This window comes from Osmia bicornis, chromosome 10 (assembly GCF_907164935.1).
Source record: "Osmia bicornis bicornis chromosome 10, iOsmBic2.1, whole genome shotgun sequence".
Lineage (NCBI taxonomy): Eukaryota > Metazoa > Arthropoda > Insecta > Hymenoptera > Megachilidae > Osmia > Osmia bicornis.
This window is the reverse complement of record NC_060225.1, coordinates 9,859,220-9,874,752: the sequence shown is the minus strand read 5'-3', so window position 1 is coordinate 9,874,752 and position 15,533 is coordinate 9,859,220. Positions and strand designations below refer to the sequence as shown.

The 15,533-nt window shown below is 47.0% G+C and overlaps 1 protein-coding gene across 13 annotated transcripts in view; it reads right to left on the bottom strand.

Annotated features, from left to right (window-relative positions):
* The window catches only part of LOC114874264 (runt-related transcription factor 1-like), a 78,216-nt gene that overhangs the window by 27,546 nt on the left and 35,137 nt on the right, over positions 1-15,533 (bottom strand). The gene's annotated exons all lie outside the window — the stretch shown is intronic.

Below are 15,533 nucleotides of genomic sequence, written 5' to 3'. Positions count from 1 at the left end.
GGTGAAATCCGATCGGTGAAAGTAAAAGTAGATTAATATTTCGAGTTTTATTCTCGAAAAATTGGGACGATGATTATTGGGAACGAGTGGAAAATTGATAATGAAATTTTACTAGGTAAATTAATTTACCTACGAAAAATTTTATCTCAACGATAAATAAAAAAAATCTTAACCTGAAAAAAGAACTCACCGAATGATCGAGCGACAGATCCCAAAATCTACACTGAAAATACAATTCATCACCCTTAAAGACGAGAATCAGTATTCTCTCCACCCTTCTGAAAAAAGGGAAAGAGAGAACGGTAGAAACGTGTTCCAGCGATCACTGCGGTCCTTTTTTCGGCAAAACCCGTACACGTCCATGCTGGTCGGGTTATCGCAACAAACTACCCCAATGACGACACGATTAAAATTTCACGGGGGTTGCGTGGCTCGGGCGTGTTCTCTCTCGGAACAAACCGTCTCTCTGTATGATCCCTCTCTCCACCGTGACTGCTCCCGTCCATCGAGCCACCCCAGACCACCTTTTGACCCCCTCTCGTTCACGAAGAGCCACCTCCTACCCCCCTCATCCCCGTCGGGTGATTGGTACGCGACCGCAGCCACCCCCGCTTTTTAATACACCCGCGCCTGCATACTCTACACCCGTAACCGGTGAGCTGCTCCTCTATACAGGGTGTTCCACGCAACTGGAACAAGCTATCATTTGCTTCATAATTAGTAACGTTTTAAATTAAAATCATTTTTTATGAAACTGTGGAACTGTATCAAAAGAAAAAGATGCAGTTGCACTCTTGAGAAGTAGAATTTTCTTATTCTTTTTAAAATTTAAATGTCTAATTTTAATCAAAGGTTCATTTTACGAGCTTCAGAGGTCTGGGTCAAGATTGACTCGGGCATCATCGTTTGATTGTTAAAGATATCTTTTGCCTCGGTTGCGTGGTACACCCTGTATACCAGAGGGTGCATCGAATCCCTCTCCTCGATCCCCTGATCCAACCTCTCTGTTCTCTATCATCCTCTTCCCGCTTCGTCACAAAACTTTCTCTCTCCCTTTCCGATGCACTGTTTGGCCTGGTCCTGGTCTCGTTCCACGTCAACGTCAACGGTGCACGCCGAGTGATTCATCGATCGAACACGTATTCGTGTCCCCGGCTCGTTCATCCCCCCAAAATAGCGACAAAGACTGGCCAGCTCTCCTGTAGCGGTGGTGCAGGTCGTATGAAGCCATGGACGAAACCGCCGCCACGGCGTCGGGCACAGAAGCCAGAGAGACGGAAAATGCATTTCCACCAGGGGGATGATTGGGGCCGTTCTTTCAATCGCGTGCGGCCGCATGCGGCTCCCGCTCTCTTTTTCACCGAATCGCGAATGGAATCGTTTCCCGGGGGTGGTTTTCGGCCTTCGCGATGCAAGGATTCATTTTCGCCACTGCACGCGACTTGCCCATATCCTCTAAACTGTGTCGCATAAAGATACCGATCCGGTTGAGAGTAAAATTCGCAGGGGGGGGACGAGAATCTGCCCTCCGTTGATCGATCGATAAATTGATTTCGTTTGGGTAGAGTAGTTTTACGTATCTTGATTTTTGAATGGGACAAAATTGCAGGTGATTGCGCGAAAATAGAGAATCGCAGGGAATCGATAGTACTTGATTAGGGGGGTTAACCCTTTCGTTGCGGCGTCCATTGTGCGATAGTTGCACCTATATTCATCAGTGGAATTTGATGAATATTCGTTTCTTCCTAATCTCGATGCTTTCAGGATAAATTTCTGCCGCACTATTGTCAAAGAAATTTTCCAGTAAAAGGGTTAAATAAAAATAAAGACGAAAAAGAAGGATCGAAGGTGGACGTTGAAAGCTGGGAAGGGAAAATAACTCTGGCGTGAATAAATGATAGGAGCCAAAAAAAAAAAAAAAGTTTGCCAGCATCTCCAGTCAGCTAGTCCGTGAGGAGAAGCTTCGAGGTATCCTTTAATACTTTTTGTCCTTGCAACCGGCCACCACCCCCTACCGAACCGTCCGCCTTGCCCTGCCAGAAGGGTGTATGTTCTTTTTATTTTTTTTTTCTTCTCTCTGCCAGCCTCTCGCAGTCGAGCACTTTAGATAATAAGGCCAGGACGCTCGGCACGGACGAAAGGGTAAATTGGGTATTCGTCCGAGGAATTATCTCTCTAATTTCTTTAACGTACCAGTCTCTCGCCTTCCTCTTATGTACGCGTGTAATTTCCATCGTCGCGGATCGGAAGCTTGCACGAAACCCATCAGGACTCTTGCGGGATGAAAGGGTTCATCTATCTGATGGAAGAGATCAGAAGAAGCTCGAGCACGTGTGAAATAATTTCTCGATAACTTCTTTCCTTCTTCGGCACACTTTAATTGGCTTCGCCTGTCTCGCGAGTATTGTAGCCTTAATCCTCGTCATCGGGAAAGGGTTAATTGTATGAAAATTCAAGTTGCATCGAATATGCTTGATAGAAATTCGGAGTCAAGTTTCCTTCGAAGAATTAATGGAATATCCGTGAGGAAAGGTATCACGGAAACGTGACACGTTGGGGGTTGATGCTAATAATAATAAACGATCGCCGATATAGAGGGTGGGGTGGGCGATGTAATTCGTACAAATGATAGTTCACGGGTATCGGGCGGTAGAGGGTAGAGAGAAGGTCGTATACATCGTAATGGCCCTGAAATTAGATCCCACCCTTGGCGCGGGTCCGAGTTCGACAAATTCGGTTAGGTCGATGAAAAATGAATCGCTGTTACCGCCGGCCTTTCTCCTCCATCGGCTTGGTCGGTTTGCATCTTCGATTTTTATCGGCGGACGCCGTCCGGGGCTTTAATTTATCGACATATAATTTATCGGGGGTGGCGGGATCTGGTGTTTCTCGAGGAAAAAGACAAAACTTTGCTGCGTCGTTACCATCGGCTACAATTAACATCTGATTTATTGAAAGCCTTTATCGTATCTTTCATTATCGTTTCTTCTGGAAAAATTTCTTCGTCGCGGATTAATCTATACGCAGGAATAACTATAAGAGAGAGGGTTTGTTTCACGCATAGCCCGGAGCGTTCGTTATATTATGTTTGCCGCTGGTGTTTACAACTGCTCGTACCCCGGATGACAATCTCGGATGAAGGGTGGCTCGACGATAAGACAGACGCGTATTTGTTTCCAGGTCGACTGTTGGAAACGTTTGACGGAACAAAGTATCGGATAACGCGTGCCAACCTTCTCTCGAAACATTCTATAATTTCGACTAATTTCACCCTCGTATGCTGACAAAATGAAAAAGAATCATTTTTCTGAATCGTCGAGAAGCATGCCTGAATGGAATCGAACCTCGAAGACGCAATCGATGAACACGGAGTAGAAGAAGAAGAAGGGAAGAAGAGGAAGGCACAAAACACAGCGGCGAACTTTGCCAAAGACAATATAAAAGTTGGGAGGGTTGCGCAGGATTGGAAGTCGTAAATATCATCTGCTAAATAAAGCTTCATCCTCGAGTAGGATTCAAGCGGCGGTGAAAACCCCTTTGCAGCAGAGGGGCGCAGGAGGAGCGGGTGAGAGTGAATCGGAGACAAAGGCTCGTAACGTTCGCTGACATTAAGGTATTGAAAGAAAGGGAGAAGGGTGCTGTAAACGGTGTCTCCGTTCACCCTTGCGTCGCCCTTCCGCAAACGATCAACGTTTCTGATCATCCTGACGACGCGACGCGACGAACGAATCCTCTTTGACATCTTAACTCCAACATAATTTTGAAAAGTTGCAAAAAATGTCGAATAATTGAAATTCCCCAGAGGCAAATAATTCTTATCGGGCAATAAAAATTTCTCCGTGCAACATTTTCCGGATCCGGTCGCGTTTTGGCGAACACCAGGTCAAAAGTTTAGGGTCCCATCATGCCTGAAGTGTTTTCAGGGCTCGGTTCAGGATGTAGGTGGCACGACAAAGCAGAGATGAAAGAGCGTTTCAGCCCCTTTCCGTTGGCATTCAAATGTGGCCTTTCTGACCATGCAACCCCATATCTCCCGCATCCTTTCCCCCAGAAAGCGGCGGCAAGCCGTTCGAGCGGCTACGAGCGACCAAGACACAAGCCCATCCAGTATACCAAACAAATGACGCTTGAAACAAACGAAAGACGACGGCGTTTGTCTTTTGTCCGTGCTGGCACGCACGGAATTCAACTTCTCACCCCTCCTTATAGCTACATCGTACAACGGGGGTGCAGGAGGATGGAATAAAAAAATATCACCGTCGGATTTTTGTCTCGGTTAGCCAAACGATTCTGCTTAATGGCTCGCGCAAAGCTTTCGAGAAGGGATCCACCTTCCTGCGGAAGATCGCGTTCCTTGGATGGCACACCCCCTGCTGCGTGTGACTGTTTCTAATTTTCGTCAAAGAGAAAGGGACGTTGAAAAATGTTTGAAACGAAAGTAGACAACGACAGAAGAAATTGCCTTATTCTCTCAATTATTTTTTAAAGTCATTTCTCGACACGTTTAAAGATACTTTGGAAAAATTTGATAAGACAGATGAAACGGTATAGAGGGGTGAGAAGAAAGAAGAGACGATAGGATGGAAGTAAAAGAGCAATCGAAGCCGAAAGGGGGTTTCTTTCATCAGAAAATAATTAAGGTTTTCTATGGAGATGATGGATTCGGTGGACCTGCCGTTCGCTCAGTCAACGTCAGAGGTTGACAATAGGTTCAATGGATGGAGGGCTCCTTTATTTAAAGTAGCTTTGTGTCCTCTCCGATCTCTTCCACCCCCTTCGTCCAGCTGCCTGTGCAGTTCGAATCTCGATCGTCCATTCTACCCCCCCGAAGAATCGAATTTCTTTAACGGCGGCTTCGCCAAGTTAATGAAAAAACGGTGATGCGGCAAAGAAAGATCGGCTGAAAAATTTCCTCGATCCTGAATCAAGCACGTTCTTTAAGTTCAACGTGTAGGTACTTGGAAATCAATTGTAACATTTTTCACCTTGTACGGGGAATTTATCTAAACAAATTTCATCAGTATTATTCGCAAGAATTAACAAAGCATCACCATTTCAACCCGTCGAAGAAAGAAAATGAATTTCCAAAAGGCATCGAAGTAAAAGCGAAGCACGGTAGATAGGAGATCGTTCGAGACGGTTTCTCGGCGAGTCTGCCGCTTAAACGGAACGAAAACAAAGAAGATCGTTTAACGATATTGTCAGAGTAAGCCCTTGGAGGGCTAGCCACGGTTCCTCCGAGGCGAACTTGAGGGGAACCAGAGGCGGATGTTGGGTGCTGGGTGTCGTCCCGTTCGCCCGGCTGGTATTATTCCGAACCATTTGTCACTCGGGCAACCCGACAACCCCTTTCGTTTCTCCGACACCCTCTCGCGAATCTCTCCCTCCCATTTCTCGCGCGTTTTTATAGCCGCGAATCGTCGCAATATGCCGACAAGGGGCTTACGTTACTCAACCGGTTGAAACTCGAGGACAGATTAAGAGGGTGCTCGAGAATGTTTTCTTTTTTCTTTTCTCCATTCCCTTCACCCTGTCTTGGTCGGCATCCTTCGGATAGTCGAACGGATTAAGCTCGACTAATCCAGATTTCGCGATGGTCCACGAGAGGCTGGAACAATCCTGTGTCGTACGCTCGAAGGGTTTCGTGGAAAGAAGGATAATTAATTCTCCCGTCTTGGTGGAAACGGAACGGGTTAAGTCGTTCACGGGCTACGGTGGACTTTTATCGTGGATACAGGCTTCCATTAAGAAAAGGATGAAATCTATTTTTCAAAAGGACACTTTTAGAAAAATCTTGTCGTTACTGATAAGTAGAAAATTTTCTCATACCTCCCTGATACGTTTTTGCGGGATATTTTGCACGGTCAGGTTAAAAAAGAATTCGCGCGACACGACGGTACGCGAAATCGCGGATCTAATCTGCTAAAAGTCTGCTTAATTATGAGCGGTAGAAACGCGCCAGAGGGTGACAAGGGACGGTGAGGAGAGAGAATGGTTCGCTTCTGTTTTCGGACTTTTCCATTAGCCGAATGAATCGTTAGTCTTTTGTTGACTTTTATTGGGGAACGTTGGCTGGCACGGTGTGTTGGTGCGCGCTTTCGATTCGCATTGTCTGCTTTCGATTATCACTACACTGTATTCTTGAGCCTAAGAACTTCAACGATCAACCATATATCTTTGTCCGGTATAAAATCACTTTAAAAAAGGGACACGGAGGGAAGAAGGGAGCAAACGATTCTCTGATAGCCGATTGAAGATCCAGCCCGAAGAGGGGGCTGTTGTATGTGGCGGTGGATAATTCAAAAGGGACGAGATTCACGGAAAGTAGAAAAAGTCTGAAAGGTTGACGCGAGTCAAGGCATCGGCCTGTTCCGGTAGCGCGGCTCCGTCCGATCGGCTAGAGGGTTAATTTTCTGGTCAGTTGGTCGCTTCTGGCTCTCCAGGGTTATAGCGGCGATCTCGAGGCCCGTAACAACCCCTACTTTACCCCCTACATAAATATCCGGAATTAGCCATTTCTCCTGACCTCTCTCTCTCTTTCTACCCTCTCTTGTACGGTCTCACCCTCGCGTAACCCTCCCCCATTGCCCTATCGTTCGCCTGTCCGTCTCTGTTTCTCCGTCGGTCAGGCAACCGGTTGTCGGGCGGAGTCTACGATCACTTGACCGATTAAGGACCGAAGCGGAGGGCTTCGATTCGAGTAGTCGGTCCGTTACGCGGGGGTCGTGAGTGGATTGACGTAATTGAGGAGAAAACACGACGCGAGCCGTCATGTCGCGGAATATTCGAGCCGCCCTCGCACCCTCTGCACCACCCTTTCGTCCGCGATTAATCGGATATCGTCGGTCTCGTATCGCGTAAAACGAAATTCGCAGCAACAGTTGCCGAGGAAAAGAATCCGAGAAGCTAAGCACGACCAGGATTAAGGGGGAGAGGGGAAGAAAAATGATTAAGGAAACGGATTCGGGATGGAGAGGGCTGTCAACTTCCGGTCTGATCCCCCGAGGTATCAGCGTCACGGAACGAGAGGGATTTTCCCGCGAATCAAGGGCCAGAAGTGACTGGGTGCAGGGCTGAATCGCTTCATCTCGTTTTTACTCACTCTGGATTAAACAAAAGCCAAAGCTCCTTAAACTGCGGTCTCGGCTAAGCTGGATACATGCGAGGGTCCCGTGGACCCAGCCTCGCTCTTTTATCTGGATCGCGTGATCCTCTTTACTCCTTATGAACTTCAACGTAACAACAACAACTCGATGCGACTGAAAGCCCTCGGGACATTTATGTTTCGTTTACTTCGCGAAACGCGCGGCTACCCCCTTCTCTTTCTCTTTTGTTGTATTCCAGTTATATTCCCAGCGTTTCCATTTAATTCGGTTCGTAGTTCACAATTGTCATGTGTAACATTGTGACGACGACGATGTGGTAAGGGAGAAGGGAGGCGACGCGACGCTCGACAGTGGACATCGAAGCAGTTAGCTCCGGAGGGTGGTGAATCGTGGAAAGAAGGGTACGCGAGATTTTTCTCCTAATACGAATTCCGTCAGCTCCTCGCTCGTGAATCATTCCGATATCTCTCTGTCTCTTAACGCTGCCTATGAATACAATATCGAATGGTAAGAAGAGGGGTGGGCAGGCCGGATGGGATGAAGTCGGAATTGCCGATAAAAACGAACCGGCGAAACAGCCATCGAGTGCTTTTCTTCATTTCCCCTTTCCGAACGTCATCCTACCGCTGTCCAGAAGGCTGTATCTTCCGCGAGGGAATGATAAATCCCTTTTTATTTTGTCGCTCGTTCGTCGATTTAAAGAGATGTTGAAAATTTTTTGTAATTTGCCTTGAGAATGAAAGAATTTTTTCCTCGCAATCGAAATCCTTTCGTATGGAAAGAAGGAAGGGGACGGGTTACGGTGTACCCGTGTGGGAAAATCCAAGTCGAGGCAGCGGATCCTGGAACCCTCCCAACAAGACGAAAAGTTCTTCTTCTCCTGAGGCACACAGGATCGAGATCGGGATCGGGATCAGTTACGGAGAGGTCGAAGAAGGACTGATCCTGTATTTGAATACGAGACTCTCGGAGGACTACATGCATTTTAACTACCGTCCAGATGCCGTGGCTCTCACGCTGCCCCGTCGTCGCCCAGCCATCGTCAAGTTTCTAAACTATCGTTACTTGGACCGAGGGTGGAGAGCTCGTGAATTCTAAAGACATTCGTCAGCTTTCGCTCTCTCCTTCTCTCTTTCTCTCCTTTTTTGTCTGTCAATCTTACGATCTCGACAGATCAAATCCCACACCTGTGCTCGATCAACCTTCGCGATAGTTCGATCGAAAAAAAAAAAGAAGAACGAACCTAGCTGTAACGCCGGATTAATACATCTCAGTCGAATCAATCAGAAGTGGCCGCAATCGATTGGAGGGTAGAGTCGATGACAGGGTGTCGATAAAACGACTCGACTCGCAGCAGCTTGCCAGGCATCTTATCTAGCAGCCAGCGCGAACACGCCACTCTGAACAGATATACACGCGAGCTACGAATACGAAAGAGAAAGAGACAGATAGAGCGGGTTAAGTGTGGGTGGGTTGGGTGGAAAGGAGAAGGAGCGAGATAGAGGAGACGGGGTGGAATGTGGGGGTGGGGATTGGTGTTGTAGCCGAGTGGGTACCACCAGAGGTGGGTCTGGTTGGCCGCGGCGTCGGCGGCGGCGGCGTCGGCTGTCTTGGACAAAATCAATACTGTGGCCACCCATCCCTTGCCACCCCTTTTGCCTCATCCCGCCACCTTACCGCCCAAATCCACCCACCAGCCCACCTAAGGTTGTGGAGTAAGTCGGAGAAGGTGGTGGAGGTGGAGAACTGGCGGACGGTATGGTGGTGTGGGCTTGGCTGCAGATGCCGCGTAATTACCACCCTCAAGACACGTGTGGCGCTCGCGCATCCCCCCCCATCCCCCTTTCTACCCACTTCCAACACGGTTCCAACACGGTCCAACGCAGAGATCGGTGTGTCGACGATGCTGAGGCTGCTGATGGTGGTGAATACCGGTGTCGGATGGCCGGTTCGCTCTTTATTAAAAGTATAACTCCCGATATCCTCGCCATCAGCATTGATCGTGGCTTCTTACTTGTTCTTTCCTTTCTGTTTTTAGTTTTAAATAGACTGTAGTTTCTGCTCCTTTCTTCTTCTTCTTTTCGAGCGGAAGAATCTTGGTAGGTTTTCCAGAGAATGTTATTTCAAGATTTGTTCAACCTGGTCTATTCTTGTGCATTCGTTTTTGCTCGTTAACGATAGCTTTAATTGCTTTCGTATCCTCGGATGCTGGGAGGTGGCCGCAGTATAGATCATCAGATTTTTGATAATTTATCTGAAGGGTGAGAACTCGTCGGTTTTCTTTCGAGGAAGCATCCGAAAATCGCAGGCACCCGCATTTCTCCGTGCTCCCGACGCGCCCTAATAAATTAGCATTCTCGTTCTAACAAGGTCCAGACTTCATCCCTCAGGGGGCTACACCGAGGACTATCTACAACATACCACCCTTGCCGGACATAGCGAGCATAGCCAGACCCCTTCCACGATTCCGCAGCACGCCAGCCCGGAAACTACCCTTATTAATATTATAAGACAAACCATAGGAGAGGGGAGAGGTAGAGCCAACGAATATTGTACGTATGTAAATAACCGAAATGTTTGCACGTTGATTTGCTTCCCTCTAAATATCTTTCTGTTTCAACAATACACGATGTATGGATAAAAATCCTGGTAAAAATATTTCTTTGAGCGTACAAACAAATTGCTTGCCACTTAAAAGAGAAAGATATCATTTCTTGGACGTTCGCGTTGCCGTTGGGGTCGTAATAAAGATTTGTCATCGCGTTGGGACACTTTTAGTGGACACAGGGTAATGGTATTCTCGTTCGATGCGTAGTTCCATTCTGACGAGACGGAAGAAAGGCTTGTTCCTCGGTTGAGGAACGCGGCGTTCAACCCCTAAATCAAGCAAACAACCCCCTGAAAACAGGCAAGGCCGAGCAGTTACGCAGCCGGCTGGTCATTTGCGGTCCCGACAATGCTCCGGATTACCATGTCGCGAATCTTTCGACTCTCTGTCGCCCAACTTTTCACTTTTGTTTGCTGGAACATTGCTCCGAACGTTTGTGCAAACGTTATTAAAAATGTTATCGTGTGTCATAATTGATCAAGTAATATCAAGTTTCGTAAGAATCAAAAAGCTTTTACGAGGGTAGAATCGTGTCGAAGAGTAACAGGGAGGAAGTGTTCCCTTAAAACGAAACCAGCGCACGTATTCGACTAATCATACCGCCATTTCCTTTAATATCCGCAGATGGCCACCCTACCGAGTCTTAGGGACTTCCGGTGAGATTATACCGTCGACGAGAGTCTCGCATCCGCCGCCTAAATGTTTCAACCCCCGTGCTTTCGACTTCCAGGAATCTTTGGCTTCTACTTGAACGAAAATATTTAACTTTGAAATTTTCCCTTGGAAGTGTGGATAGAATTCGAAAGATGAAAATTTTAATAGCGTTCTTAAATCAATTGAATTTCTACATTTTTCCATTGATTAGAAAAGATATTTGCAGATTGTTAGATGCAACGCGAAGCATTTTCCAAACAGCATAGATTCAGGATGAGACCATTTCGTCACGGACATTACTTCCACCATTACTGGTGACTATTTCACGGCAATAGGCTTTTTATTCGCTTAACACGATCCACGCACTGGCGTCCAGCGTAGGCTAGATATCGATAGTCCGAGCCAGCTTTAATGACGTGCGTGTGCTGCGAGAGATTTGGCCAATAAAGGGTAGATCGAAAGGGTGCTCGGTATATTTAAATGAAAATGTCCGCTCTTGCTTATCTTTCGAAACAACTTTGCTTCCGTTTATTCCATCCGATAGAGACCTAAGAATTTCATAACTTTGAATTCTTCTCGAAAATCTATCATCCGTCGAGTCAGCTGTGTCGAGGGAATTTTTAGCTATCGAATTTCAAAGTGTTGCCGGAAGCTTGTCCGATTCATTGGCTAATCGACCGTCGCGGCTGGTGTCGCAACGAAACTTTTAATCGAGACGCGCACACGGAATATTTCCGTTTACCAACTTTCCTTCCTCGTTTATCAATCGCGCAACACGAGGAAAATTTGCAAACACTGAATATTTTAAAGAATTACGGAAACGTAATGTTCATTTCGACTCGTATATCCCGAGTGAGAGAGGAAGGTTAAGCTTAACGAGTTGGTGGGCGAAAGAGGGGCTGGAAACGAGTTGTCATCGCGGTAAGCGTACGGGTCGAATGTGGCACGGTAGCGCTGCGACAGAGAGGACAGCATCCTGGTCGAGCATGTAGGGTGGTCTGAGTCGTGGCGGTCCGCGTACCGGGATAAGGATTTATAGTTTAATATCTCGGCCGGCTGGGTCGTCGTCACATTTTCAAGCCCCGAGAGAAACTATCCGCACACGAGCAAGAGAGCCAGCCACCCTCTCGGGAAGCCACCCCTTTTACGGATTCTCCTAGGCTTTCACACAACCTAACCATTCGATTCTCCGCTTCTCTCTGTCTCCTTGCTATTTGACCGAGCAACCTGCGCCAACGATCACCGTTGCCAGGATTCCAAGGAAGATTTGTTTCGGTTTGATGGGGCCGTTTAGACGTGTAAATGCGCTCGTTAGATTGGAAACGCGTGCTAGGGATCGATGTTCCGCCACCGAGAAAGAGAGAGTCGGAGGTCGCTTGCGAAAGAATGGCTTGTAACCGAGGGGTTAAAAAAGAAAGAGAAACGAGCTGGAAGACGGTTTATTGGAACCTTGGCACTATAAACTGCCGCGTGGGTGGTGTGTGGATTCACGGACACCAGAAATTCTGTATTTCAAATCGACGAATAAAAGAGATGGGTATCAGTGGTGGAAGTCCGACGTGGAAAACCATTTCCCACCCTTTTCTTTATATATTAGAAAAGAAAATTGAAAGAAGTAAACCTTAAAAGAAGTATTATGGAGGATAGGATTGTTTCAAAGAGGAAACAGGTTGAAGATCAGGGATTCTACGATGACAGGTAATAAGTTGGGTCGTCTTAGGTGGTACAGGGTGTCGCGTAGGTAACGCGGTATCCGTCTCTTTGTCGAACAAAGTCGTCCAGGAGGTTTGACCTCCTCGAGCGTGTCGTTTCATAGCCAAAGGTGTATCGTTACTTGGTGGCGCTTTGAGCCAGTGGCAAGGGGTTGGAGAAGGTCGACAGAGGCGGCGGAGATGCAAAGGGGGTTGCTCTTAGCCGCGTTAATGCCTTGAGAGGGGAGCGTTAATTAATAATTGCTAGAGGGTGCCATCGGTCCCTTAGGAGGGACGACGACAGAGATAGAGCGAAAGACGAGGATCATACGTGGTGGAAACCGCTTCTCCTAGATGAAGATCACCGATCGTTATCGATCTTTCTTCCCTTATTACTGAACAAACATCCCTATTTTCTCGAAATTTTCATACCGAATTTTCTACAAGATCTTAGAGTAAATTCCATAACTGAAATAATTAACAGAGACAGATGAGAAGATTAACTTACACGTATCTCGACAGGACATTGTTCAAACTAAAGAGAGAAGGTCCTGGAGGATATTTTTTCATGGGACCAGGGTAACCAGGATCGTCCACAAGGATCACGAGTGCTGGTCAGGTACTCGCGATGTACTTGGGGAATACGCGTGGTCCTAAATCAGGGTTGATATCCTCGAAACAATTCGACCCTCCGAGGATGGTGTCCGGCAGCAGGCACTGGCTTGGCCGGGTAGCACGGAAGAAGATTTAATTAAGCCGGGGCCGATTTATCTCCCTGACAGCTAACCCCATCCTTTCCACCCTGTCTTCCTTCTCTTTCGAATTCTCGGCCTCTCAAACCCCACGACACGTTCTAGGTGCTTGGACCTAGCAAAGGGCGAAACCCTTTCGTCCAGATCACGACTAGAAGCATATACCTAGGTGTTACTCTACAATCCTTTTAACTGTTTTCGGGATCGAAGGGGTTAACAAGTTTTTGACAAATTTCATTTCGTCTTTGTTCAATTTTCCAACTCGTGAAATCGGATAATATGATTTCCTAAAAGTATAAGCATTCGACTGTGAACGTTCAATGCATAGACACACTGACGAATCAATTAGAGAAGATAGGAAGCGGTTGATATAATTGTTTAGAGTATAATGCTAGGTAATCGCGGGTTCCCGACAGCAACAGTCTTCCTTCAATCTCGCATTCCGCGATATCTATTTTCCGTCGTGTCAAACTAACCTACAGGAAATCCCCGATGTTCAGGAACGTACACCGACGCTCCGTGCATCGCAAACTGTTGAGGGAAGCTAATTCACCCATAGAGATCTCAATAACGCGTTTTCATGATAATACATCTCATCCTGCAACGTTTCCATTCACCAATTCCAGCCTGATTTCGACGCGAATCTCTGATCCCGATCGTTTGGCCCTTCGTTTAACCATCGTAAAAATAATCTTATTTCTGAACAAGATTTACGGGAAGTGAAACGTCGTTACTTTCGATGACCGCAAAGTATAAGTCGAAGCGATCTTTCTACAAGAGGAAACGAAGAAACGAATAGACTAGACAGCGATTAAAAATTCCGTCTGCCCTCGGCCAGCGCTACGTGCTCGAGTCCCCGGTGTGTAACATCTGCCGAGGTACAAAAACGAAAAGCAACGTGGGTCTCCAAGCAGAAAGAGGAGATGCACGATTCCGTTCGTCCTTCTCTCGCTTCCTTGGAAGCTTCGAAAGGAACGAGGAACGGTTGCTCACCCCTTAGACTCCAGCCCGTTGGAAAGCGTTGCCGCTCGACGGCCAACGGAAAGAGAGGTTAGACGAGAAGGAAAGGAGAGAAAACCCCCGCCCCTTTACGGGTCTGCCGGCGGTGGCGGCGGTGTCGTATCTTGGCCTCCGTGGCGCGCCGCTCTATCGACGTACAGCCACCCTCGGCTCACCTTCTCTACCTCGGTTTCCTTGTCTTTCCCTCGACCCACCCACCCTCTCCACACCCGTCTCGCTTCGTTGCTCGTTCCACGACTATCTAGCCACCTTTACGCCACCCTGGTTGCACTCCGTGTAACTCGCGATCACCGAGATACCGAGAATACGCTCTATCCGCCAGTTTCTTCGGCCTAAAACTCCTGGATACTGACCTGCTAAACGACACTGATATCGATAGGCATTATCACGGAGGTGGCTGGTTTTCGGGAATTAGCATGCTGGCTGCTCTCCTGTCCCGTCGGTGGTTTTGCATGTTGGGATGCTGAGAGGTGTGTACGAGGTTTGTTTTGGGGTGATCGACTTGGATGATGTTTGGGTGGCTTGGTTATTGATGCGATAACTTGAGTCTACAGCTGGATAGTTACCGATGATTTGATCATTAGTAGACGTTGACATCTACATAAGTAGTAAATTAAATGTTTACCAGCTTTCCAAATTGCAATTATAAATGTGAAATCGTTGCAAGAATGTTTCTCTAAAAAAAGCAAAGGCAATTTCGTGACGATGCGTGTTCTGTGGGAGAGCGCAATCAAGTGATGCAAACATGAAATTTTTCCGACGGTCGCGTGTTTCAGGTGCATAGCTGGGACGCGTGAACAGATGCACGCAGAATTACGCGCCCGGCCGCATATGTATATATAGATCCACGCACGCATATACATGGCGTATGTCGCAGATGGAGTCGGGTAAGCTGGTGAGTATCGGTATTCGGTTAATTATGGTCCCCCATCGAGGCTGCATGAATTCTTGACGCGGGGGGTGTTGCAACACTCCGTGCCATGCGCGCCTGTCATATCCCCAGCAACATTGCTACCAACGTCACGCGCCCATAGGTACGACAGGATCGTATCCTGACGCGATCAGCTTAATTTCGAATCACGCCCTTCTACTACATATATGCGCGAAACGATCCTATCTTAACACAGATATCATCTGTTCGACAATTCCTTAAACAGATCCCTTTGGGATTCCTTTCCGTATTAACACTCTGAATATTCGGTATCTTTTACTGGATAAATTTCCAAGTATGACTACACCTTTCAAGTATATGAATGACTAGTAATTGGAAATTTTGGTGTATTCCATTCGCATTAATCAGAGAAGTTGGAGTAGAACTTAATAATTCTATCGGGTCTGTAGGTCTGATTCGTGATACCGAGGCCAGATATGAGATCGTCCGGTGAGGTGGTTTTCGTGAAAAATACCGCTCGTTTTACAGGCGGTAGAAGCAAGGCTGCGCTGTCAGGGGTTGGGGGTTGTATTTAATTAAACCTCCACAGGCTGCCTGATCGAGCATCAATACCCAGTGGTTCTCCGACTTATTGAATCACAGTCGGACGTTGATTGTATAATCAGTTTGTTAAATTATTTATTTCCCTTTTAGGTGTTTCGTCGAGTTCACGTTTCCGTTCGATAATTTGAAACTGCAATTGCACTTTAGATAGGCAATAGGCAAGACTAATCGTTGATACAGAATTTCCCGTGGCTTAGATTTTAGTAA